Source organism: Pelophylax lessonae (genome assembly GCF_965119305.1).
Source record: "Pelophylax lessonae genome assembly, chromosome: 1".
In the NCBI taxonomy this organism is placed as follows: Eukaryota; Metazoa; Chordata; class Amphibia; order Anura; family Ranidae; genus Pelophylax; species Pelophylax lessonae.
In genome coordinates, this window is record NC_138768.1 from 534658382 (window position 1) to 534681739 (window position 23358).

Sequence of the window (23358 nt, forward strand, 5' to 3'; positions counted from 1 at the left end):
TCTGGACTCTTCCAGTGTCTAAACTCCCTGAGCAGAGTGCCGACCCAGGACACCTCCCTACCCGGACAGACTGGCATCCATGGTGACCACTGTCCAATACAGGGGGAGAAAAGATTTGCCCTGGCGAAGAGCTGGAGAGAGCAGCCACCAGATCAGAGAAAAAAAATATAAAATTGGCGCAAATAAGGGTTCACTGCGTAAACCCAAAAGTCCACGATCATAGGTACTGTACAAAAGGGAAGTTTAGGAGTCCATGGAAGAAATCCATACATTGGAATGCTCACTGTAGTGGCAGCCAGTGTAAGAGTGAGGAGCGACTCTGGAGAAGAACAAGGAGAAAGACACGAGCGTCTTCTAAGTGCAGCATGTGAGAAACTTTAATCGAGCACAATAAATACCTACTCACAAAGATAGGCGTACAACAGGCGTGTGGCACTAATGGGTGGTCATCGGCATCACAGTCCTGGGGGTTCCTGATGGCGGTAATAGCATTGTTCCAGTGGTCAGGGGCCGCTTCGGTGGCTTTTGCTGCTCCCCAGGCCGTGGAACGCAAGGTCCCGTAGTCGGGCTAACCGTGACGTCACTTCTGGGTTGTGATGTCTAGACGTAAAGCAACAGGTTTGCGCTCCTTCAGGCCTTGGAAGCGCCATATTAGAAGATGGCTTTCAAAAGGTACTGGTAGGATTCTGAAATACAGGAGCTCACGGGGGCCAAACAAGGTGGTTATATTCACTGGATGCGTTTTAGCCTTAACCAACTGATGCTAAAAACAATCTAATACATATAAATGCAAGGAAAATAGATCAGAACCCTACCAGTGCATATAAAAGCCCTCTTCCAATATGGCGCTTCCAAGGCCTGAAGAAGGAGCTCATGATCCGCAAAGGCATCACCTTACGTCTAGACATCACAACCCGGAAGGGATGTCGCGGTCAGCCCAACGATGGGACTTTGCGTTCCACGGCGTGGGGAGCAGCAGAAACCACCGAGGCAGCCCCTGACCACTGGAAAAACGCTATCACCGCCATCGGGGGCCCCCAGGACCCACTTGTCTTGCACCAAGGAGGTCCACGGGTGCAGAAGGAGTCTGCGGGTCGGGAGAACCCCGCTTTGGACTTGCCAGACCAAGTTCGCTTAAACCCCCCCCTGAAGAGGGCTTGAAAGGCTTTGAACCCTTGTCAGCCAACCCGAGGGACAAAATAACTTCCTAAGAGCAGAGAAGGACAGGCCACAAGGTTCCTTACCCTTACTAGCCTGCGGAAGAAAGGTTCTCTTTTCCCCAGTTGCCAACGAGTCTGTGGTAGTGAGCCCTTATAGATCCCCAGCTCAGGATTCCCCAGGGCGCAGAGTCTAAGCCCCAGCCTGCTTCTTCACCAGGGCCCCTGATGGTGGAGATGGACTTGCAGCAGACTGGAACCAGGTCGCAGCCCCCAGGTAGGCCGAGCTGAGGATGTGGAGACCGCTGACATGTGCAGAGTAAACAGGAGACTATAAAGAGATCCAAGAGACAAGCCGAGGACAGGACAGGCAGCAGACGAACATAGACGGAGAAACAAAGCCGGGTCAGTACACAGGAGATCAGATACAATAGCCAAGGGGTACACGGATGGGAGCTCAGAGAACAGCGATGTTGCTCAAGCAAGGAGCAGTGCACTGAGCATGTGTATATATAGGGAAGCAAACAGGGGAGGTGACCCAGGAAGTAATAGACAGGAACAGGATATAACCCACAGTGGAGCAGGCGACGCCCATAGGAGAACAGAGAAGCCAAACACCACATGTGAAGGGAGGCAAGATAGAGGCAATAGCAGCAAGGAGGTAAGAGATACAAACAAAACTACAGGCTAACTTGGGACACCAGTGGGACTTTTATTGATGTCATCCAGGGTAGCTCCTAACAGCCCATCTCCTTGAAAAGGAAGATCAGTTAAGGCTTTTTTAGAGGTCTGGTCCACACACCAACATTTGAGCCACAAAACACGCCTAAGGACCACTGCCGAAACAGACAGACAGTGTAGAAATAAGTGGAGCCGCATCCAAAGAGGCATCACAGACAAACTTCAGCCCCTGAACCAACTGGTCCACCAGTTCAGCAAAGGCAGGGGGGAGCTGCTCACCCTCCAGGTCACGGCGTAAAACGCCCACTCAGTCAGAGTTTGTGACACCAGGGCAATGGTGAAGACCGGACTGAGTGCCGAGCTGGCCACAGTGAACATACTGCAGGCCACAGCCTCCACCTTTCTGTCAGCCTGGTTCTTTAAAAGCCGACGATTCTTCTACCAGAATCATGGTTGCCTTATTCAACCTGGAAACCGGGGGATCCACCACCAGTGGAAGAGTCGAGACTTCCTAAAGAGGGACTCTTCCCATGTGTACCTCATTGTGAATCGCTTAGGGACCACAAAAGGTATGTTTTGGACGTTCCCACTCTTTTTTCGACAAATCTGTAAAAATAGGAAGGAAACGGAAACACCTTACCCGCTCTAGATGGCTTGTGAGTGCCAAAAGGTAACCGGTGCCTCCGCCGCAGCTTCAGCTGTGCTCTCCATTTTTAAAGTCTCATGCACAGACACAATCAGTTCGTCCACCAGTGCCTTTTGGGAGTGGAAGAATCATCCTCACTATCTGAAAACTCAGGGCGCGAGACCACACGCTTTTTACTACCCTGTCCCCCAAAAGCCACCTCCACCCAGGACACAAAGGACTGCAGGACCGCCGTCGGTGCATCAATAGATAGTTGGGACCCGGAGGACCCCGCAGGCTCTGAGAGGGGGTCAGGTGGGGAAATGTGCTTCAGGGTACTCCATGAGGTATCGGGGTACCCCACAAAAGTGCAAAAAAACTCTGCTAGGGGATGCCCCCACCGCGCTGGTAACACCACCCGGTCGCCAGCCACAGAGCACCTCTTGATCCTGCAGCAGAGAGAGGGAGAGGACCCCACCAGGCAGTCAACAGCAGCACCAGGTTTAAAGCACTCCACGTGCGGCATCCAGGAAGGAAAGAGGCCCTGGAGTCAGCACCACTGGAAAAGGAGGGGCTCCCACAGCTAAATTAGACGCCCAGAAGGCTCCACAGTTATTTGGCCACCATTCAATTCAATGCCCGACTAACGCAAAATGGCCGCCGCGGCTACACAAACATGGCCCCCAGCCTATATAGAAATTAGGCTACAACAAAATGGCGGCCCTGCATGGCACCACGAGGCTCCCAGGGACCCATTAGGGACCCCTGGGCCCAGGCAAGACACAGAGAAAAAAGGGGGGGCGTGTTAAGCCACCAGGTACACACCCCCCCACACACACAGCCGATCGCCCGGTTGCCGGCGGCGTACCCCCCCCCCCCCATCGCCAATGCAGCACCCTGCCTCAGGAGGTAGCCAGACCCATATACAACCCCCGTATAGGTAGAGGGGGAATGGGGGGGGGCAGAGAGGGGGGGATAAATGACCCACAGGACCATCAGACTCGGGGGGGGGGGGGGCCCAAAGAGAAGGAGTGGAACCTGGGGGTCCGACCATCCCAGGGATGGGCCCGCGTCCACCTCAAAACCCTCCAGGGAGAATAGGGGGATAGCTACTCACCATACCAGGAACCGGGCGGGCATCACTCCAGACGGAACCTACTCGTTATCTAAATGGGGGGTTGTCGGCCAGGAGGAACGCTGCAACGCAGGCTGAGACCCGGTCGTATGCGACCTCACAAGGCGTTTAACTCGCAGGCAAGCCCCTGTCCAGTGGGGCTATGTCACAGCTAACCTAGCGCGGAGCTGAGGCCTTCGAGCACTCAATGGCCAGACTGTAGTGACCACTGGATCTAGATTTTCCAGCCCGTCGCCCAGTCCAGCAGTTGATTGTAGGTCTCACAAGAAAAAAACCAGGAGAAACAAAAATCTATCTAAAAAAAAAAAAAATGCCCAGCAAGGAACTAGGTCCTTACTCCTGACTAGGTAGAAAAAAAATGAGTACCTATAGCGAGAGTACCTATAGAGAGGGGGAATATACCTCCTGGGACTGCCTATAAGCGTAGTCAAGTTCTTTTTCTGCCTAGTGTCCTACTCCTGTAGAGGGCAGTATAACCCAATGGTCAAGAAGATCAGGAGCGGGGTCCATCAATGAACGAAAGAGAAAAGCTGTTTTTTTTTTTTTTTTACGGATTTGAAATTAGATGCATTGTCGTCTATAGAACAATGCACACAGCTGAGTAAAGATCAATAATAGAGCGCTAAGTATACAGTCATAAAATGGAAACAGAAATTTTTACATTTGAGTGCAGTAATTTACTCCCATAAGCATAAGCATGTTTACGCATTTATTACCATGTTTATGCAAGTATAAAAGGAGTATATTACACACTTGAAATTAAGAATTTTTCTTGTCTATAAATTTACGCACCCATATGCGTGCTTACACAAGCTATTCGGAACGACTTCAAGTATTAAACTTAATCTCTCTGGAGAAGAGACGCTTAAGAGGAGATATGATAGCAATGTACAAATACCTTACCGGTGAACTTAGCATAGGGAAAAAACTTTTCAGTGGGAGGGAGAGAAAAAAAAAAAAAAAAAAAAGAGGCCATTCATTGAAACTGGAAGAGAAGCTACTTAACCTTAAACTGCATAGAGGGTTCTTTACTGTCAGAGCGGTAAGGATGTGGAATTCCCTTCCACAAGCAGTGGTATCAGCAGGGAGCATCAATGGTTTAAAAAAAACTATTAGATGGGCATCTTAACGATTGCAACATACAGGGATATAGGATTTACTATTGACATAAACTCACACACACCACAGATTGAAGTGGATGGACTGGTGCCTTTATTCAACCTTACCAACTATATAACTATATGTAACAAGGTCTCATTTTACTCAGGATCCTTCTGTCAACAGTATAAAAATCAGTAAATTATTATGCCTGTGTGCAACTGGCCTAGGGAAAATAAAAGACTATAGAAAACACACTTACACTGCTTGCATTTAAAAAATAAGTTTAATAATTCAAAATTAAATATAAAAAGCTGCATACATTTGTATCTTTTATATCCGCCTGGAACTTTGCTTTAAGGTTTTATATGGGAAAGCCATTATGATCACTCACTAAGGGTAGATTAAGACGTGCATCCAATTCTCTCTTACCTCTGAAGCTCAATCCGCTTCCACCTCACGCTCCAGAGGCTATTGACAGGCAGAAAGGAAGTGCTGCGATGCCGCCTCATCGCCTTTTTCAACCCCATTTTTCCAACAATCATGTTGCAGCCGCATGCATTGCAAGTGTTTGCGGGTCATTTGCGGCGCTTCCCCATTTCCCTGCATGTGTAGAGTTCAGCAGGCTTACAGCCTGCTGATCACTGCATGTAAAGGCCAATTTAGCCGTGGTTGCTAAGAATTTCAGAGGCGCCATGTAAACATCTTCCCTCTGCTGCCTATTGCAGCTCAAGGGTGGGGGCCGTTGGCAAGTGAAAACAAAGCCTAAATGCTGAAGATAATTTAGATAGGCGTGGGACAAAAAAATCATGTTTTTTACTTTGAATACTTTGTGCAATTTGTATTGTGCCATTAATGAAGAGGGTTCACCCTTGAAACTGGTCAGCAATGATGCACACTGACGACAGCAGCTGCATGCACTCGATCAAGATCTACTACTAGAACTGCTGTGCTGTGAGGATTGAGCCGGTCTCTTTTGGAGGCTATTCCTGGAACCCCCTTCAGAAATTTGAAACAACCTTGTAACCAAAAAAAGTAAATTATGTCTGCCAATAGTTACGCTAGCTTTCACGTTATGCTTGATTACTAAACATATGCACGTTATTGGAAAGGACACTGTCAGCTTGTCAATACTGTTTTCCTTCAAGGGCATCCCCTGACCACCATATACTCACTTTATCAGCGCTCCCTTGCAGCTCCTTGATCCTCCTCGGCAGCTGGTAAGAATACACAGCACTTACTGGAGGAGAGAATGGCCTGCTCCCCTGCGACAGGGCCTGGGCTTAGCCCAAGCACAGACACATAATCTAGGGAGTAAAGTCACTCCTTCCCAGGTAATTAATAGAAAAAAAGCATGGCACTTACTGGTATGGAGGAGAGAATGGCCTGCTTCCCTGTGTCAGGGCCTGGGCTTAGCCCAAGCATGGACATATTCTAGGGAGTAAAGTCACTCCTTCCTAGGTAATCAATAGAAATAAGCACGGCACTTACTGGTATGGAGGAGAGATTTGCCTGCTCCCCTGTGACAGGGCCTGGGCTTAGCCCAAACACCGACACATAATTTAGGGAGTAAAGTCACTCCTTCCCAGGTGACCAATAGAAAAAAGCACGGCATCCTCTAAAGGTAACTCCGAACTTGCTCTTTACTATTCTAATGTGCTGTGTACCTGCAGCCCATCTCTTTGTTGTGGGAATGACCCAGCCCGCAGCTCATTGGAGCAAAAAAAAAAAAAGAGAGCGTTTGAAGGATGCCCATGTTTATCTCTAGTTAGCACTATGAAGGAGCACAGGTAAGTTAAGTACATGGGGGAAGATGGGGGGGGGGGTGTAAGGGTTATGCCCTTTTGGGGGTAGAGTGACAGGCTCTCTTTAACCCCTTATGCAGGCCGTGCCCATATAATCAGCAGCACAATAGTGAGCTTTAACTTCAAGCTGGCTCACATATAGTTATATAGCAGGCATCGCTTGTTTGTGTTGGGTGGGGTGGGCACCCCCCCTAGTACAGTGACTGCACGGTCACCAAGCAAGTGGGTTAGGCTTCCAATCATGTAATCACTGTGACCACATGAACAGGAAGCCTAAGTAGTACCATAGGTTTTACAAACGTTTAAAAAAAAAAAAAAAAAAGAACATGGGCGTGTGCCAGGTGTGCCTGGGCACACCCTAATCACTATGTGTGGTGCTGATGCCCCCTACTGTCCAGGCCCCTCCCTCTGGTTGGTCCTGCAGTGCTGCTGGCTTCCCTCCTCTCCTCCTGGCAGCTGTAGGGAATGTAGAGCGGGGGAAGGGGCTAGTAAATTTGAAACTTCCTGGCCCCTTCCTTTTCTAAATAAACACAGTGAACACACTCACTCACTGTGTCCATTCATAACTAAAGCATAGGAAACTATGTTTCCTATGCTTCAGTTTGTGAATGAACAGGAAGCCACCTAGCACAGAGCACTTCCTATTCATTCTATGCCCCACGCAGCTGAGACTGCAGAGAAAGGAATGCGTGTTTGAGCTTTGATGTGCCCACCCTAATACAATAGGCTGCGCACACCAATGGAAATGATTAAGACGTGTAAATGGAAAATTATATTTTTAAATTTCATGCAAAAGAAGGTCTATTCTCTTCTCTCATAAGACACCCTTACCTGTCAGAAAGAGGCTCACTGCGGGTCTTTTCTACACACAAAGCAATGGTAGAGAGCTTCTTCATATTGTTCAGATGGAGCTGCAGACAAATCAGAAAAATACTTTCAGAACCTCAAACATGACAACAGGGCACATTCTGCATCTTCGAGATCCTTTTAACCCTCGGTCTACAGGCTTTTTTTTTGTACCACCTTGCATCGCCAGGGTCAAATGGACCCTGTACTATAGTTTGGTACATAGAATGAATAAAATGTTGCATTAAGATTTAGAATAATTTTTTTTATTGTGAAACAGGGTATTTATGAATTTTGATTATAATTTTAGCTAGTAAAATATTGAATAACCATGAAATACTAAGAAACGCTTACTCATTTGGTGATAATAAAGCGTATTCCCCATATTTTGAGCACTAACTGTGAAAAGTATTTGGTCTTATCTTATTTTGCACATAAATTCACAGATAACGATAAAAATTATAAAGAAATTGCCAAATGAGAGAAACATGAAATTTTGATATGTAGGGGTAGGGCATAGGTAGGTAGAAAAGTTATGCTAATATGATGAAAACCCTTTCACTGTCCACAGTTCAAACACACCACTTTTCAGATGTTCTTGACTTTTTTTTTTAATGTGTGAAAGTGCCCTGAAAGGCCATATTTTATTTCAATGGTCTTTATTAAGATTTTCACAAGAAAAGAGATACAGAGCTGTAGTAAAACAATGTCAGTATGTGTTACATATAGGGCATATAGCAAAAAGATTAGCAAATGATTATATTAATTCAATAAGAGTCCTGCTTGAGCTTGAGCAGTAAATATATTACTAAAATAGTTCAAGTGGCAGGGGTATTGTCCCCCTCCCAAGACATCCCATCTGGGAGGATACTGTGCCGTAGAGTGGGGGGGGCAGCACTAATCTAATTTTTTTTATTTGAATAACCCTCTGTGGAGGTATACCAAATGCAATCTAACATAAACAATAAAGAGTCATAAGAGGTCATGGAAGTACTGCAAGAGCATGGTCAGGAGCTACAGGATCTCCTAAGATCTCTGAGGCTAATGGCCATACACATGATCCGAAAATCGGACGAAAAATAGCGCTTGTGAAAAGATCGGACGATAATCTGATCGTTAGTACACAGCTTACGAGAGGCGATCACGACAGTTCGCCCGATATTATCCGGTCGTGCAAGCATAAAAATTTTGATCGTATTATAACGCATCGTATGATAATTGTAGTATCAGTAGGTTGTTCGTCCGAAAAAAATGGTGAGCAGTAGACAGCGTATGAGCAGTAGACATTTCCCCTCACACGCTACAACGTGGTTACGCATACCGGAAGCTTTTGAATAATCGTCCGAGAAAATTTGTATCGTAAGTAACCTCTCCCATTTGCGAATATAATTGAGAGTTCCTAGCAACCAAACAAAAACGGACGGAACGTCGTCCGATTTTCGGATCGTGTGTACTGGGCATTGGGATAAAAACGCAATCCCAGAATGATCTGAGAGATTTACATAGCCAAAGGGTATAGATATAGGGAACCAATTTCTCCACAGTTCCTCCAGCAATCTGCTTTCCTTGACGGGTGGATTTTGGATAGTTTATAGGGGGGGGTAAGGTACCACCTATGAGCCATTTTTTTAAACATTTCCTAGTGCCGAGTACAGTGAGAGGAGAAGTAGGATAATGAAAAGGCCTTTTTCCAGCTAGCTTCCGAAAAGGAAATTCTTAAGTCCTCCTCCCACTTACTCATAGTGGTGCTTTTAGTGAAAGCAGCATTATGATTCAGGAGCTCGTAAAACAAGGAAACTCCCCTTATTTTGCATGTGGAGTCATAAAGGAAACGTTGAATGGAGATAGGCATATCAATTTGCAGAGGGAGAGGGTGTTTCTGTAAGAAAGACCATACTCTAAAAGGTAGGTGAAATATTCAGTGGAGTCCAGATGGTATGGAGAACGTAGACTCTCAAATGGGCAGAGGGTAGTTTCTACAAAAAGGTCAGATAACTGGACGATGCCCTTGTTTTGCCATGTGTGTAAACTAATGTCAGGTATAAAATGATAAATAATCAAAATGGGTAAGTGTAGTTTCAATATGGAGTGGGAAGAGAGACGGGAAGTTGGAAGCCGGCCCAAATATTTAAGGAAGTGGTTACAGTCAGAGAGGGGGGATATAAAGCCTGTGGCCCCGAGTTGTAATGCAAAAAGGGTGGATCTAAGAGATCCATAAGGGATTTTTTGTGGCGAGGGGGGCCACCAATAGTGAAGCTGATCCAGAACATAGGCTTTAGAATAAAATAATGGCCTATCTTCGGCATACGCATACCTTCGTTACTTCTGTGTCTCATCATAATGTTGAGGGAACATCTAGGAGATTTGTCACCCCAAATGAAACGCTGAAACCGTTCTCTAAGTGGTTAGAAGGGACCTATTAGGCAGTGGTATTATAAGAGTGCGAAAAAGATACAGCAGTTTAGGGGAGACATACATTTTTTTTTTGCACACAACACACTGCTCGAGTTTTTTCTGTCTTTGCAGTTAGGGCAGATACTGCAATGTACTTTATTTCTCAGTGGTTCTTCTGAGGTAGAAGTTTGAGGAATGCCCCTCAGATACTCCAGCCAGTGCTTTCCCAAGATGTGTAAGGAAAACCTTCCTTTTGTGCTATTTACTTGCATTACAGTCTGGTTTTAGCGACATCCAGATAATGTAGGCGTTGATAGCACTAACATCCAACATGTTCTAAAATATAACCATTGGCCACCTTTTGGTCATTTGTTTAGTAATGTAAGTACGAACCATCTGATCCAACGTATCGACGCCTGCTTTTGTCTCATTGTATGACTAAATTATCTCTGTTTTTTTGTCTTCTCGGTTTTGAACAGTAGGTTGGAAATGCATAGAGCTCAAGAGGGTAACAACTTTGTTTTTCTTGGGGCAGTATGATGCAATAATCATGTCTTTCTGGAACCCAAACAGAGTAAAGTAGACATTTTGTTTTTTGTGGTCACAAATTCTTGGGGCAGTTCTTTTTTGTTTTTACAAATTGGTCCAACAACTATGATTTTCTTCTCCAGCTGTAGGCTCATGAAGAAACTATCACAAGTGATGTTCCTTCCAGAATGTAATATTCCTTGAGCCAAATCCATTACCACTCGCTCCGCCTGATTCACTTGCCTTCCTTGGTCTTGACATTTCCCAGTGTACACCTGCATATCGTATGCATAGGAAGTTCTGCTATCGCATATTACCCATATTTTTATGCCGGATATCCCTGGTTTTGATAGAATATATAGTTTGAAAGGGCAATGACCACAAAAGGTTACTAGTTGTTCAACTGTCATCGACTGCAGGAACAAAATGCTTCAGAAAGGAGTTTTTACCCACAGATCAAAGCATTCTCGAATGGGCTGCAATTTATTAGAACGATTTTGTCATCTAGCAGCAGCATCATCAAATCTCAGAACTCTGGAAATGTTCTGAAAGCGAGTTCTGCTCATTGATTTGTTGAATATTGGGTGACCATATTCTCTGCTCCATAAACTAGACACTTCTTCATTCTTACCCTTGTAGACGCCGATCAAAATTAGTTCACCCATGAACTTGTACAAATCATCTGTTGTTAGATTAGACCATCAAGCTCCATATACAGCCCAACCTTCTTTATTTATCTATTTACAGATGGTTTCAACAAAGGTTTTCCAAAAAAAAAAAAAAAACACATATGATGATTCGATTGGGTCTGTCTGTATTTTCGCAAAATGGCTGGCACCTGGTGTTTCTCAAATGATGTTCGCTTGCCTCGTTCTGCCTTGTGGATTGTTGATAGGCACAGAATTCTATTTTTCAGAGGGAGGAGAAGCTGAACAATAGCGCCTGCACAGAGCCCGTGCTAGGTACACCAATGATGCCAGGGATTACCTCTGCATGAAGCAGGCAGAACCTCTCCGCTGAGAGTTGAGATGCTGGTTGGCTGGCCCGAGATGGCCGGAAAGCAGTATTAGCCAGAGATCGGTGGAGCCGCCTCAGGAGAACCCTTGCTTCAGCGGAGTGGAGGGAGAGCCAAGAAGGAGGATGAGTGGGTGCCGAGTCAGGGCGGGCCTGCCAATGGAGGTGAGAGTTCCAGAAGTGGCTGTGCCAGCGAGGCTGATAAGCCCAAAAGGAAGTGACAGGAGGCAAACACGCTCGGAGGCTCTTGGCTATACTCGGCTGTTCTCAGAGGGAACTGACAGCCAGACGAAAGCGGACGAGGGTGGAAGGCAGAAGCGGATAAATAACATAGCACCACACAGGCTGCAAGACAATAAGTGGATACCCTAAACCCTAAAAAGAGAAATACATGCAGAAAAGAAAGAAGGTCACTATCTTAAGAGCTGCCCCTATGCAGGAGTGGCGAGTCACCTCCTTATTCTGCTTGAACTGTTACCTGTGTTTTGTTGCTTGTCATTTCATGCAAGTTACACATCACACAGACCGCAGATATAAAGTATATATTATCCAGAAGAGGGACAGACATATAGTAATGACAGGAGAATTTGTGACTATACAATTGAAGGACATAAAAGGAGATATACTCAGGATGAGGGGCAAAACTGGATGAAGGAACAGCCAAATCATCTAGAGTTAGAGACAGCCCTGGGACTATGAAGAAAAATACATGTCCCATGAAGGGAACATGGACAAGTCGGCTTCTGAAAGTCAATTGGGAGCTTGGGGTAAACATACAACAGGGAATACAAAAATTTCAACGAAAAGATACCAGCAGAGAAGAATATGCCTAACCAACAAAAAATAGATTTGGATGATGAAAATGATCCCAAAGCCCAAATGCCGACAAAATTGGAAATGGCAACAATGTTTTCTAAACTAGAACTCTCCTTGAAGAAAGATCTGGCAAGTTACATAACGACTTGGGTCAGTTACTAACAAGAGTGGAGGATACAGAAAAGAGGCTGGATACTCATTCTCATGTAATGAGGGATTTAAGAGCAGAGCTGGACTTATTACAAACTGTGCAAAAGAATTTGGAGTATAAACTTGAAGACCAGAAAGATCGAGATAGAAGTAAAAAAATCTGAGAATAAGAAGCCTACCAGAAACATCACAAGGAGAAGATCTAGTAGAAATAACGAAAAAAAATTTTTAACCCACTTCTATGTAGACCAATAACAGAAGTCTTAAAAATTGAAAGTCCACAGGGTTAGAAGAGCACAAAATATAGCAAAGGATGTTCCAAGAGACATAGAAGTAAGGTTTCATAACTATGAAGAAAAGGCACAAATATGGGGAAAAATGAGAGGCAAACCACCACTTAAGTACGAAGAGTCAATTCTTCAGATTTTTGCAGACCTATAGCGTAGAACATTGGAAAGAAGAAGGGTCTTTAAACCACTGCTGGACCAAATGCGAGAACATAATATTCAGTATAATTGGGGGAATTTTCAGCGTTCCTAGTAAGCCAGAAAACTGGACGTTCAGTAACACTGAGATTCCCAGAGGAGTTACAAGATTTCTGTAAAAAATTGGAATTACCGATGGTTGATACTTCTGGTTGGTCAAATAGAAGTAGAGAAGGCCCACCACTGGACGCTGAACAATGGCAACTGGTCCCAAATAAGAAATAGATGTGAAGCTAAAGGGACAATGAAATAAGGACATTTAGTCTCAGAAAGAATAGATATAGTCAGAAAGGGAAAGTAGAGAAGGGGAAAGTAAAGTTGATAATAGGAAGGATTGATCCCTAGATACCTGGTGGGCACCTATAGGGTTTGGAGCCATCTCATCCCGAAGAAGGCAGGGAGGACATTGGTAGATACAGTGGATTGAGTTCCTCCCCAGCCCAAGAGTAGACAGGTAGAGAAGACCTAGATGGAGGAGGTACCTGTCCACTTGATGACCAATGGGAGGTCAAAAGCCCCACTTCTAATGAATAGTAGTAAGAGAGACAGGAAGAGGGAGGGTAGGGGAGTGGGGAAGGGAGGAGGGGGTAGGGTAAATCTATTTTTCCATAAGTAGAAGAGTCTCCCTACTAATGATATGCTCTCTCATTCTCCATACTAACACACCGCTCTAATTTGAGGAATTAAGTGAGTTTAGGGTCTCAATTAGAAAAGAAAATAGTTGAAGAGAGAAGTGGCGGTTGCAAAGGGAAAGGAGAAAGAGAGACAATATTATGTCAATAAATATTTTAACATATAATGTAAGAGGATTAAATACCCCAACAAAGCGACATAAGGTTCTTAAAGAGGTTAAACGTCATTCTGCAATGTCATTTTCTTTACAAAAGACACAAACAACCCATGATGTAAATGTTAGATTGTATTCAAAAGACTATCCGATATGGTTTTATGGAGATTCAACAACTAAAAGAGCAAAAAGGCGTAGCGATAGGCTTTGCCAAAGAGCTATAATTCTCCCTGGATGAGAGATTAGTAGATCCCAAATGGAGATTTATTTCCTGAGGGAAAAGATACAGGGGAGGGAAATTACCTTGGTGAACATATATTGTCCAAATAAAAACCCGACTCGATACCTGAACGTGGTGGGAAAGTTAATGGAATTTAAAAAAGGTATGGCGATACTGGCTGGAGACCTACATTTTTTATGGATCCACATGTAAATAGCATGTCACATGCACTGGGGAAGGAAAGGCATCAACTGAGGAGGGTGAAGAAGCCCAACTGGTGGATGTATGGCATGTACAACATCCAGGTGTAAAGGATTACACATTTTACCACATTTTACTCCTCAGTGCATGGAACATACTCTAAATTGGACTACATCATGGTAGACCATAGACTGTTGGATTCAGTAGTTAAAACATCTGTAGAAATAATCTCTCTATTGGATCATGCCCCAGTACTAATGAAGATGAAAATAATGGAAACTCAACATAGGGCAAGCAAATGGAGGTTAAATGAGGAACTGATACAAGAGAATGAGGTAGTAGGTAAAATAAAGAAGAAGAATTATAACTATACTTTAAGCTCAATGAAACCCCAGGAATATCAGAAGTCACAATATGGGGAGCACATAAAGCTTATATAAGAGGTATTTTGATTTCTATTGGAGCAAAATAAAGGGGAAAAGAACAACTAAAATGAGAGGTCTAGTAACAGAAAAAATTTGATTTTTGGTCTTACCGTAAAATCCTTTTCTCGGATGTTCACTGAAGGACGCAGTCTCTGTTCCTCATAACAGTAGCGTTATACTGCCCCCTACAGGAGTAGGACACTAGGCAGAAAAAAAAAAGTTCTGGCTATGCCTATGGGCAGTCCCAGGGGTATACCACCCTCTCTCCCTGCTATAGGATGTCAGTTTTGTTTTAAAAGCAGTGTCAGAGAAAACAATAACAACCCAACTCAACATAGAGGGTCGGGTACTGCATCCGTCAATGAACTTCAGAGAAAAGGATTTTACGGTAAGACAAAAATCCATTTTTTTCTATCGTTCATTGACGGACACAGTCTCTGTTCTTCATAACAGTAGGGATGTCCCAAAGCAGTGCCATAAAACACGAGGGGTGGGAACAGCAGAAAACAATTCCCCAAGACTGAACCACAGCCAACCAGGCAACATAGGATGCATCAGAATAACAAGATGAGACCCATCTGGAAAAACATTAAACACCCTCAAGGGAGACTAAGAAACCCCCTTAAACAGCCTGCAAAACTTTGCAGCCAAAAGAGGCATCTGCAGATGCCAGCACATCCACCTTACAAAATTTTGTGCAGGTATGAACCAGGTAGCCACCTTGCAAACCTGAAAGAAAAAACAGGCGCCACTGAGTGTAGCATAAAATTTATTGGCATGACATACATGAAAACGCACACATGGGGATGCCTTAATATGTGGCTCCTAGATCGCTTCCTGCGCCTGTGTGTCCGCCTTCCGACCAACCAGCAGCCGGGTAAGGACGATGACAGGAAGGGCCGTGGAGGAGCTGGATCAAGCGGAGGCAGAGGTGAACCGCAAGCCTTCCCAGATATGACGTAACGCGTTTCGGAGCATGAGCACAGATTCGTCTGAGGAAGGAGCTTTGTGCGCATGCTCCAAAACGCGTTACGTCATATCCGGGAAGGCTTGCGGTTCACCGCTGCCTCCGCTTGATCTAGCTCCTCCACGGCCCTTCCTGTCATCGTCATCACCCAGCTGCTGGTCGGTTGGAAGGTGGACACACAGGCGCAGGAAGCAATCTAGGAGCCACGGATTAAGGCATCCCCATGTGAGTTTTCATGTATGTCATGCCAATAAATTTTATGCTACACTCAGTGGCGTAACCGGAACTATTACTCCTTGTAACAGGTGCTGTACTGCCCCATAGAGAGCTTGTAAGCGATCCGGGGACAGTCGCACATTGGAGGGGAAAAACCTTACCAGAGGGACAGATCGAAACTCGATCTTGTAGCCAGACCATATGACCTTGTGGACCCACTTGTCTTGTAGCCGGGATAGCCACAGGTCCGGAAACCGGCAAAGACGTTCCCCCCACCCCAGATACGGGTGAGGGCACACCTTCAGGCTGAAGGGGCCTTCTCTGCAGGTCTGGAGAAACCCCCGACTCCTGTTTTCCAGACCAGGGTCGCTTGGAGCCACCCAGGGAGGCATTGAAGGACTTTGATCCTTTATCACTCGTCCCTGAGGGACGAAAAAACGTTTTGTGTGCTGAAAAGGAGGGACCCCGTCTACGACGAGGGTCCTTACCCTTGTTAGCCTGTGGGAGAAAAGTACTCTTCCCCCCTGTAAGACCTTTGATAAGGTCATCAAGGGTAGTGACAAAAAGGTGATCACCCTGAAAAGGTAGATCAGTCAAAGCCTTTCTTGAAGTCTGATCCGCAGACCAGCATTTTAGCCAAAGTGTACGCCGGAGGACCACTGCCGAAACCGACAGTCGGGCCAATAGTGGAGCCACATGCAGCGAGGCATCACAAACAAAGTGCAGCCCCTGAATCAACTGGTCCATCAGCTCCCCAAAGGCAGAGGGAAGTTTTACCCTCTCCAGGTCACGGCGTTGTAACTTGCCTATTCAGTCAAAGTTTGTGACACAAGGGCAATACTAAACACCGGTCTGAGCGCAGACCCCGCCAGGGAGTACATATTGCGGGCCACATACTCCGCCTTTCTATCCGCCAGATCCTTAAAGGAAAGGGAATCCTCCACTGGGATCATGGTAGCTTTATTCAGTCTGGAGACTGGAGGGTCCACCGTAGGCCGCACAGTCCACTTTTTATTAAGGGACTCCTCAAAGGGGTAGGCGCCTAGAAATCCACTTAGGCACCTCAGTGGGACGCTTTTGGCGGTCCCATTCTTTTTTGACTAGGTTGTCAAAATACGCAGGAAGGGGGAAAACCTTAACCGCTCTAGATGGCTTGTGATTGTCAAACCTAACCTGCGCCTCAGTCGCAGCTGCGTCCTCTATTTTTAGGATCTCACGCACAGATAGAAGAAGGAAGAACAGCTATCAAGGGAGCTGTTCAAAGATAAGTAAACCTGTTCTAACTTGAAGACCAGGGATGAGCTTGGGCTTGTTCGAGTTCATACGTGCCCGATCCCGCCATGAAGCAGACACTGTACTCCGTCAATCACAGGCAGTGAGATAATTCACGATCCGCAGCTGCACAGATCAGGAAATGTCTCACTGCCTTTGATTAGTGAAGTGCAGTGTCGACTTCCTGGTGGGATTGGGCATGTAGCAACTCAAACACGCATGAGCTCATCTCTATTGAAGACTGCAAATGGCTCACAGAGTGCAGGACAGTAATCATGTGACTGGATAAGTAATAAAGGAAAAACCATTGAAAAGCAACATGGGTCCCATGGACCCTGGCAGTGTATGATGCTATAAATTGAACTTACAGAAAATGTGTAAATACAAAAAGTACATGCCTTCAGATTTAGAACTGTCTAATTAGCAGTTAAAAAAAGTCATAAGTTCTTAAATAATATTAATAATAACAAATTCCATTTAAAAAAAAAAAAACACAACACAAACTACCTACAGGGTATACTGGACCCTGCCGGTAGACCGAGGGTTAAAAGAGATAACGCTCAACAGGTTTACTGAACCCAAATGTGAGTAATAGCAGCGCACACAGACGGCGTTCAAGAGTAACCATTCAGAAACCAGGGAATAGGTGTTCCTGTAGACATCAGTAGAAAAGACTTCAAAATGTAAAGAGAACCTGTCACCAAACATTGCAGGTAAAAGCAGTGAAAAATCAAATACTGGAAATGCTCACTTGTAGTGTTTTTCCTTACCCTCAATCATTTTTATTGACTTGCAATGTATGTGCCTCTGAACATGCCAGAAAGTTTGTTTAATGCAGAAAAGAGTCATTCCCCCAGCACTGCCCCCTCCCTTTTTGCACAATATATCCTTCTCTTCATCTGGGAGTGTCTAATTACTGCCTGTGCTGGCCAAGCTCCTCCACCCCTATCCTCCCTATGTAACCTTTGGCACTTTTTTGTGCAGCCCTTGGGGCTCCTGCAGACACTGGTCTGAATTTCCCTATTGCCTCATTTTTAGAGTGATTTCTAGTAGTCTCATGTAATAGGTCTCTGACTGTCTCTTGGAGCGCATCCGCAGTCTCCAACTGTTTCTTGGCTCGAGATTTCAATCTCTGGTCATCTCCTGTACCATGCCCATAGTCTCTGGTCATCTCCTGTACCATACCCATAGTCTCTGGTTATCTCCTGTACCATGCCCGCAGTCTCTGACCATCTCGTGTACCATGCCCGCAATCTCTGACCATCTCCTGTACCATGCCCATAGTCTCTGGTCATCTCCTGTACCATGCCCATAGTCTCTGGTCATCTCCTGTACCATGCTCGTAGTCTCTGGTCATCTCCTGTACCATGCTCATAGTCTCTGGTCATCTCCTGTACCATGCTCATAGTCTCTGGTCATCTCCTGTACCATGCTCATAGTCTCTGGTCATCTCCTGTACCATGCTCATAGTCTCTGGTCATCTCCTGTACCATGCCCGTAGTCTCTGACCATCTCCTGTACCATGCCTGCAATCTCTGACCATCTCCTGTACCATGCCCATAGTCTCTGGTCATCTCCTGTACCCAGCTCATAGTCTCTGGTCATCTGTACCATGCTCATAGTCTCTGGTTATCTCCTGTACCATGCCCGCAATCTATGACCATCTCCTATACCATGCCCGGAATCTATGACCATCTCCTGCACCATGCCCATAGTCTCTGGTCATCTCCTGTACCATGCCCATAGTCTCTGACCATCCCCTGTACCATACCCATAGTCTCTGATCATCTTCTGTACCATGCCTGCAGTCTCTAACCATCTCCTGTGCTATGCCCGCAGTCTCTGACCATCTCCTGTGCCATGCCCGCAGTCTCTGACCATCTCCTCTACCATGCCCGCAGTCTCTGACCATCTCCTGTACCATGCCCGCAGTCTCTGACCATCTCCTGTACCATACCCGCAGTCTCTGACCGACTCCTATATCATGCCCGCAATCTCTGACCATCCCCTAAACCATGCACATAGTCTCTGATCATCTCTTGCACCATACCCATTTTCTCAGGTCATCTCCTGTACGATGCCCATTGTCTCTGACCCTCTCCTGTACCATGCCTATAGTCTCTTGTCATCTCCTGCATCAATAATTAGGGTAAAGAGACGATGACGAAGGCTCTTTACCATGTGATCAGCTGTGTCCAATCACAGTTGATCACATGTAAACAAATGCCAGTTATCGTCATTTCCTTTCCTAAGTGCCGTCACTGTTTGAAGAAAGGAAATGCCGATAACTGTCTTTCCAGTTACAGGAGACATTTACACTGAGAATCAGGGCACTGTTTTTTAAGTGCAGACCCATCAGTGCAACATACACTATATTATCAAAAGTATTGGGAAGCCTGCCTTTACACGCACATAAACTTTAATGGCATCCCAGTTTTAGTCCGTAGGGTTCTATATTGAGTTGGCCCACCCTTTTCAGCTATCACAGCTTCAACTCTTCTGGGAAGGCTGTCCACAAGGTTTAGGAGTGTGTCACTGGGAATGTTTTACCATTCTTCCAGAAGCACATTTGTGTGGTCAGGCACTGATGTTGGAGAGAAGGCCTGGCTTGCAGTCTCCACTCTATCTAATTCATCCCAAAGATGTTCTATGGCAGGGGGTCTTCAAACCCATGGCCCTCCAGTTGTCCAGGAACTACAATACCCATCATGCCTTGTCATGTCTGTGAATGTCAGAGTTTTCCAATGCCTCATGGGATGTGTAGTTCTGCAACAGCTGGAGGGCCGTAGTTTGAGGATCCCTGGTCTATGGGGTTGAGGTCAGGATTCTGCAGGCCAGTCAAGTTTCTCCACCCCAAACTCACTCATCCATGTCTTTATGGACCTTTCTATCATCAGTGCAGCCTCATTAGTGTCCATCAGTGAAGAAGAAAAATTACATATTTGCAATATTGTATAACAGAGACAAAGAAAAGGGTTTTTTTTTTCTGTTTTTTTCTAAATTTTCAGTCTTTTTTTTTTTAAATAAAATAAAAACCCAGAGGTGATCAAATACTACCAAAAGAAAGCTCTATTTGTGTGAAAAGAATGTAAAAAATGTAATTTGGTTACAGCGTTACATGACCGCACAATTGTCATTAAAAGTGTGACAGCGCTGAAAGGTGAAAATTGGACTGGGCCGGAAGGGAGTAAGAGTGCCCGGTATTGAAGTTGTGAAAGTAGTTGTAAACCCACTTTAACTACTTTTACCTATAGGTAAGCCTATATTAAGGCTTACCTATAGGTGCTGTAAATATCTCCTGGATATGCACCGTTTAGGAGATATTTTCAGTGCATGCAGCCGATGATGTATGATGATGCACGGGTGGCTGTTTCTTCAGAGCCCTGTGCCGTGATTGGCGGCTCCCGCGCGCATGTGTGAGAGTGATGTCACGTGGCTCCGGCCAGTAATACTGCCAGAGTCTGAAGACCCAGAAGAAGACGAGTGAACATGGATGCGGCCAGCAGCGGGGACAACGCGGGCTTAGATGCAGGTGTCACATGATGTGCTAGTATGCGATGCATAATAGTACATTATGTATTTACTTTGAAGGGAAAAAATAAATAAAATAAAAAAATTCACATAGAGTTTACTTCCTCTTTAACTGCTTGCCGACTGCCTAACGACTATTTACATGAGCGGTCAGCCCCTCACAGGCAAAGCGACGTAGGTCTACGTCGCTAGCCTGTGAGGCTCTAGGGAGCGAGCGCGCGCCGCTGGAGGAACGCTCCCGCTCCCTCACGGACCCCCCCCCCCGCGCGTGTGCCCGACGGACCCGGTGTCCGCCAGGCACTCGCGATTGTCCGTTACAGTGGGAGAAAGGCAGGCGGCTAATGTAAACAGAGCCGCCTGTCATTCTCCCTTGTGTAAGAATGGAGATCATACGGTTCTGCTATGTAGGATCGTAGATCTCTGCTGTTACATGAAAAGCCACGCCCCTACACAGTAAGAAACACGCCCCTAGGAACACACTTAACCCCTCCCTCTCAAATAAAGTTAACCCCTTCTCTGCCAGTGTCATTTTTGCAGTAACAGTGCATATGTATAGCACTGATTACTGTAGTAATGTCACTGGTAACCCCAAAAGTGTCAAAAATGTCAGTCAAGGGTCCGATCTGTCCACCGTAATGTCACAGTCCCACAAAATAAATAAATAAATAAATAAATCGCAGATCGCCGCCATTACTCGTTAAAAAAAAAAACATCAAAAAGGACAGAAACATTTCCCTTTGTTAGTAAACGCAATAACTTTTGCGCAAACCAATCAAAATACGCTTTTTGCGATTTTTTTTTTTTTTACCAAACCTATGTAGCAGAAAACAAATTGGCCTAAAATGTTAAAACATTTTTATTTTTACATTTTTTGGGGGAATTTCATATAAAAAAATGTGAAAAATATTGTTATTTTTGCAAAATTGTCGCTCTTTTTTTGTTTGTAGCGCATTATCAAAAAAGAAAATCGCACAAGTGATCAAATACCACCAAAAGAAAGCTCTGTTTGTGGGAAAAAAAAGGACGTGAAATTTGTTTAGGTACAGCGTCGCACGACCGCACAATTGTCCATTAAAGCAACGCAGTGCCGAATCGCAAAATAGGCCCTGGTCAGGAAGGGGGTAAAATCTTCCGGGGCTTAAGTGGTTAATGTGAGGTCCTTTGAAGAAGTTGAGGGCTCCCAGATCAAGAAAGTTGACTACCACTGCTTTAAAGTGTCATTGCAGTGACAGCTCTAAACCTGCCGCGGTTGCTGACATCACATCCAAGATGGCGTCACTCGGGCAGCAGGCTCAGGGCTTTTGGCCTTCTACACGAGAGGGGTTTTTACAGGTAAATAATATACAGAAAATATGTTAAATACACCTATCATCTTATGGGAAGATTGTTGTTGACATGAACGGTCTGGTGACAGGGTCTCTTTAAGGTATTATAGAATTAATGCAGTAAAAACCTGACAGGGGTTCTAACCCTTCCCCACCCGAGACAGCGCTTCGTCGTTCATAAAAAAAAAAAAAAAAAAAAAAAAAAAAAAGGGGGAAGAGAAGAAGACTTAACTCCTGCTTTACATTTTTCTAGCCTAAAACTATTTTTCTTTTTGCAGCTAGAAACAGTGGGGAAGGATAAGAACCTCTGCTGCTATGTGGGTGTTGTCACTTCCAGGTCTAATGACAACTGATTTACCACACAAGCAGTAAAGCTAAGGCTGCATGCTAGATAGGAAGAGTAATGTTTTGAGTTGTCACCACAACAGGAACTGCGGAGAAATCTTCCAATGGGGACACCTGTCTGATGTGGCTGATTAAGGTGGTAAACTCAGCGCCTTATATTAGCCTCAGAACCTATGTAATTAATATGTGTCCTGGATTAAAGGGATGAGGTGGGATGCCTTTCACCTCCTTTTGTGTCTCTGCATGGGGAAGTGAAATTTCTTCTCCAAACTATAAAAAGGCCCCGAGGGAGGAAAGCTGTCAGCCGCCCCCGCCCCTCCCCATATTGTATACAGTCAGGGGGCTACCCTCAGGTGAGCAGTATAGACAGTACCTGCACTCTCCCTCCCCCCTTCTGTGTCCCTCTTCACCTGCACGTCCTCAATCCGCAGCTCACCAATGAACACTGCGATGGGATACAGAGAATCATCCCGTCAGCTGCCATGATCACTTCTTCCTACCAGCCAGAGGGTGGATGGGAGGAGCCGGGGGCGGGGCTACCAAGGCTGTCAGGAGGGAGTACATTACACAGGACAAGACTATAAGGGCGGGACCGTCTCTGATGGGAGGCGGAGCCGCGTGTGGAGGGGGGGCGGAGCCGGCTCTGACGACCATAACGCTGTGATGTGCTGAGGCAGCATCAGCCAGCAGCTGGCCAGTTGAAAGGGCGACACGCTTTGGCTGCAGGCATAGACGTCATGCTTGCTGTTCATGAGTTTATATAGCAAAGGTGTCCTGCGGATAGAGAGGAAAAGCAAGGGTATTCATGGAGGGGGACACGTGGCGAAGCCGAGTCGGCCATTTTTATTAAGGGAACAGGGAAACGAAAGTTTCTAGAAGAAACATTACGCATTCAGACAACACCCATGTCATCCTGCAATTTACTTGTTATTCAGAGTGCTTTCATTTGATAACATGAAAACAAGAGTTTCTCTTTCATTCACTGACTGACAAAGCTCCTGATATTCATAACCGTTGGGTTATACTGCCCCCTACAGGAGTAGGACACTAGGCAGAAAAAAATGTCTGGCTGCACTCATGGGTATACTCCCTCTCTCTGTTATAGCCACTTAGTTTTTTCTCTGCCTAGCCATGAGTAAAGGACCTATTTCCTTGCTGGGATCTTTGGTCCTGGCAAAGAATTTTTAGATTTTTTTTTTTTCCTCATGGATTTTTTCCTATGAGATCTACAATCAACTATTTGGTGGTCTGGCCACTTTCTTGGGATGGGGGCAGGGCGCTAACTGGCGATCGGGGCCAGGGGGGTGCGCCGCCTGGCGATTGGACAATAGATTG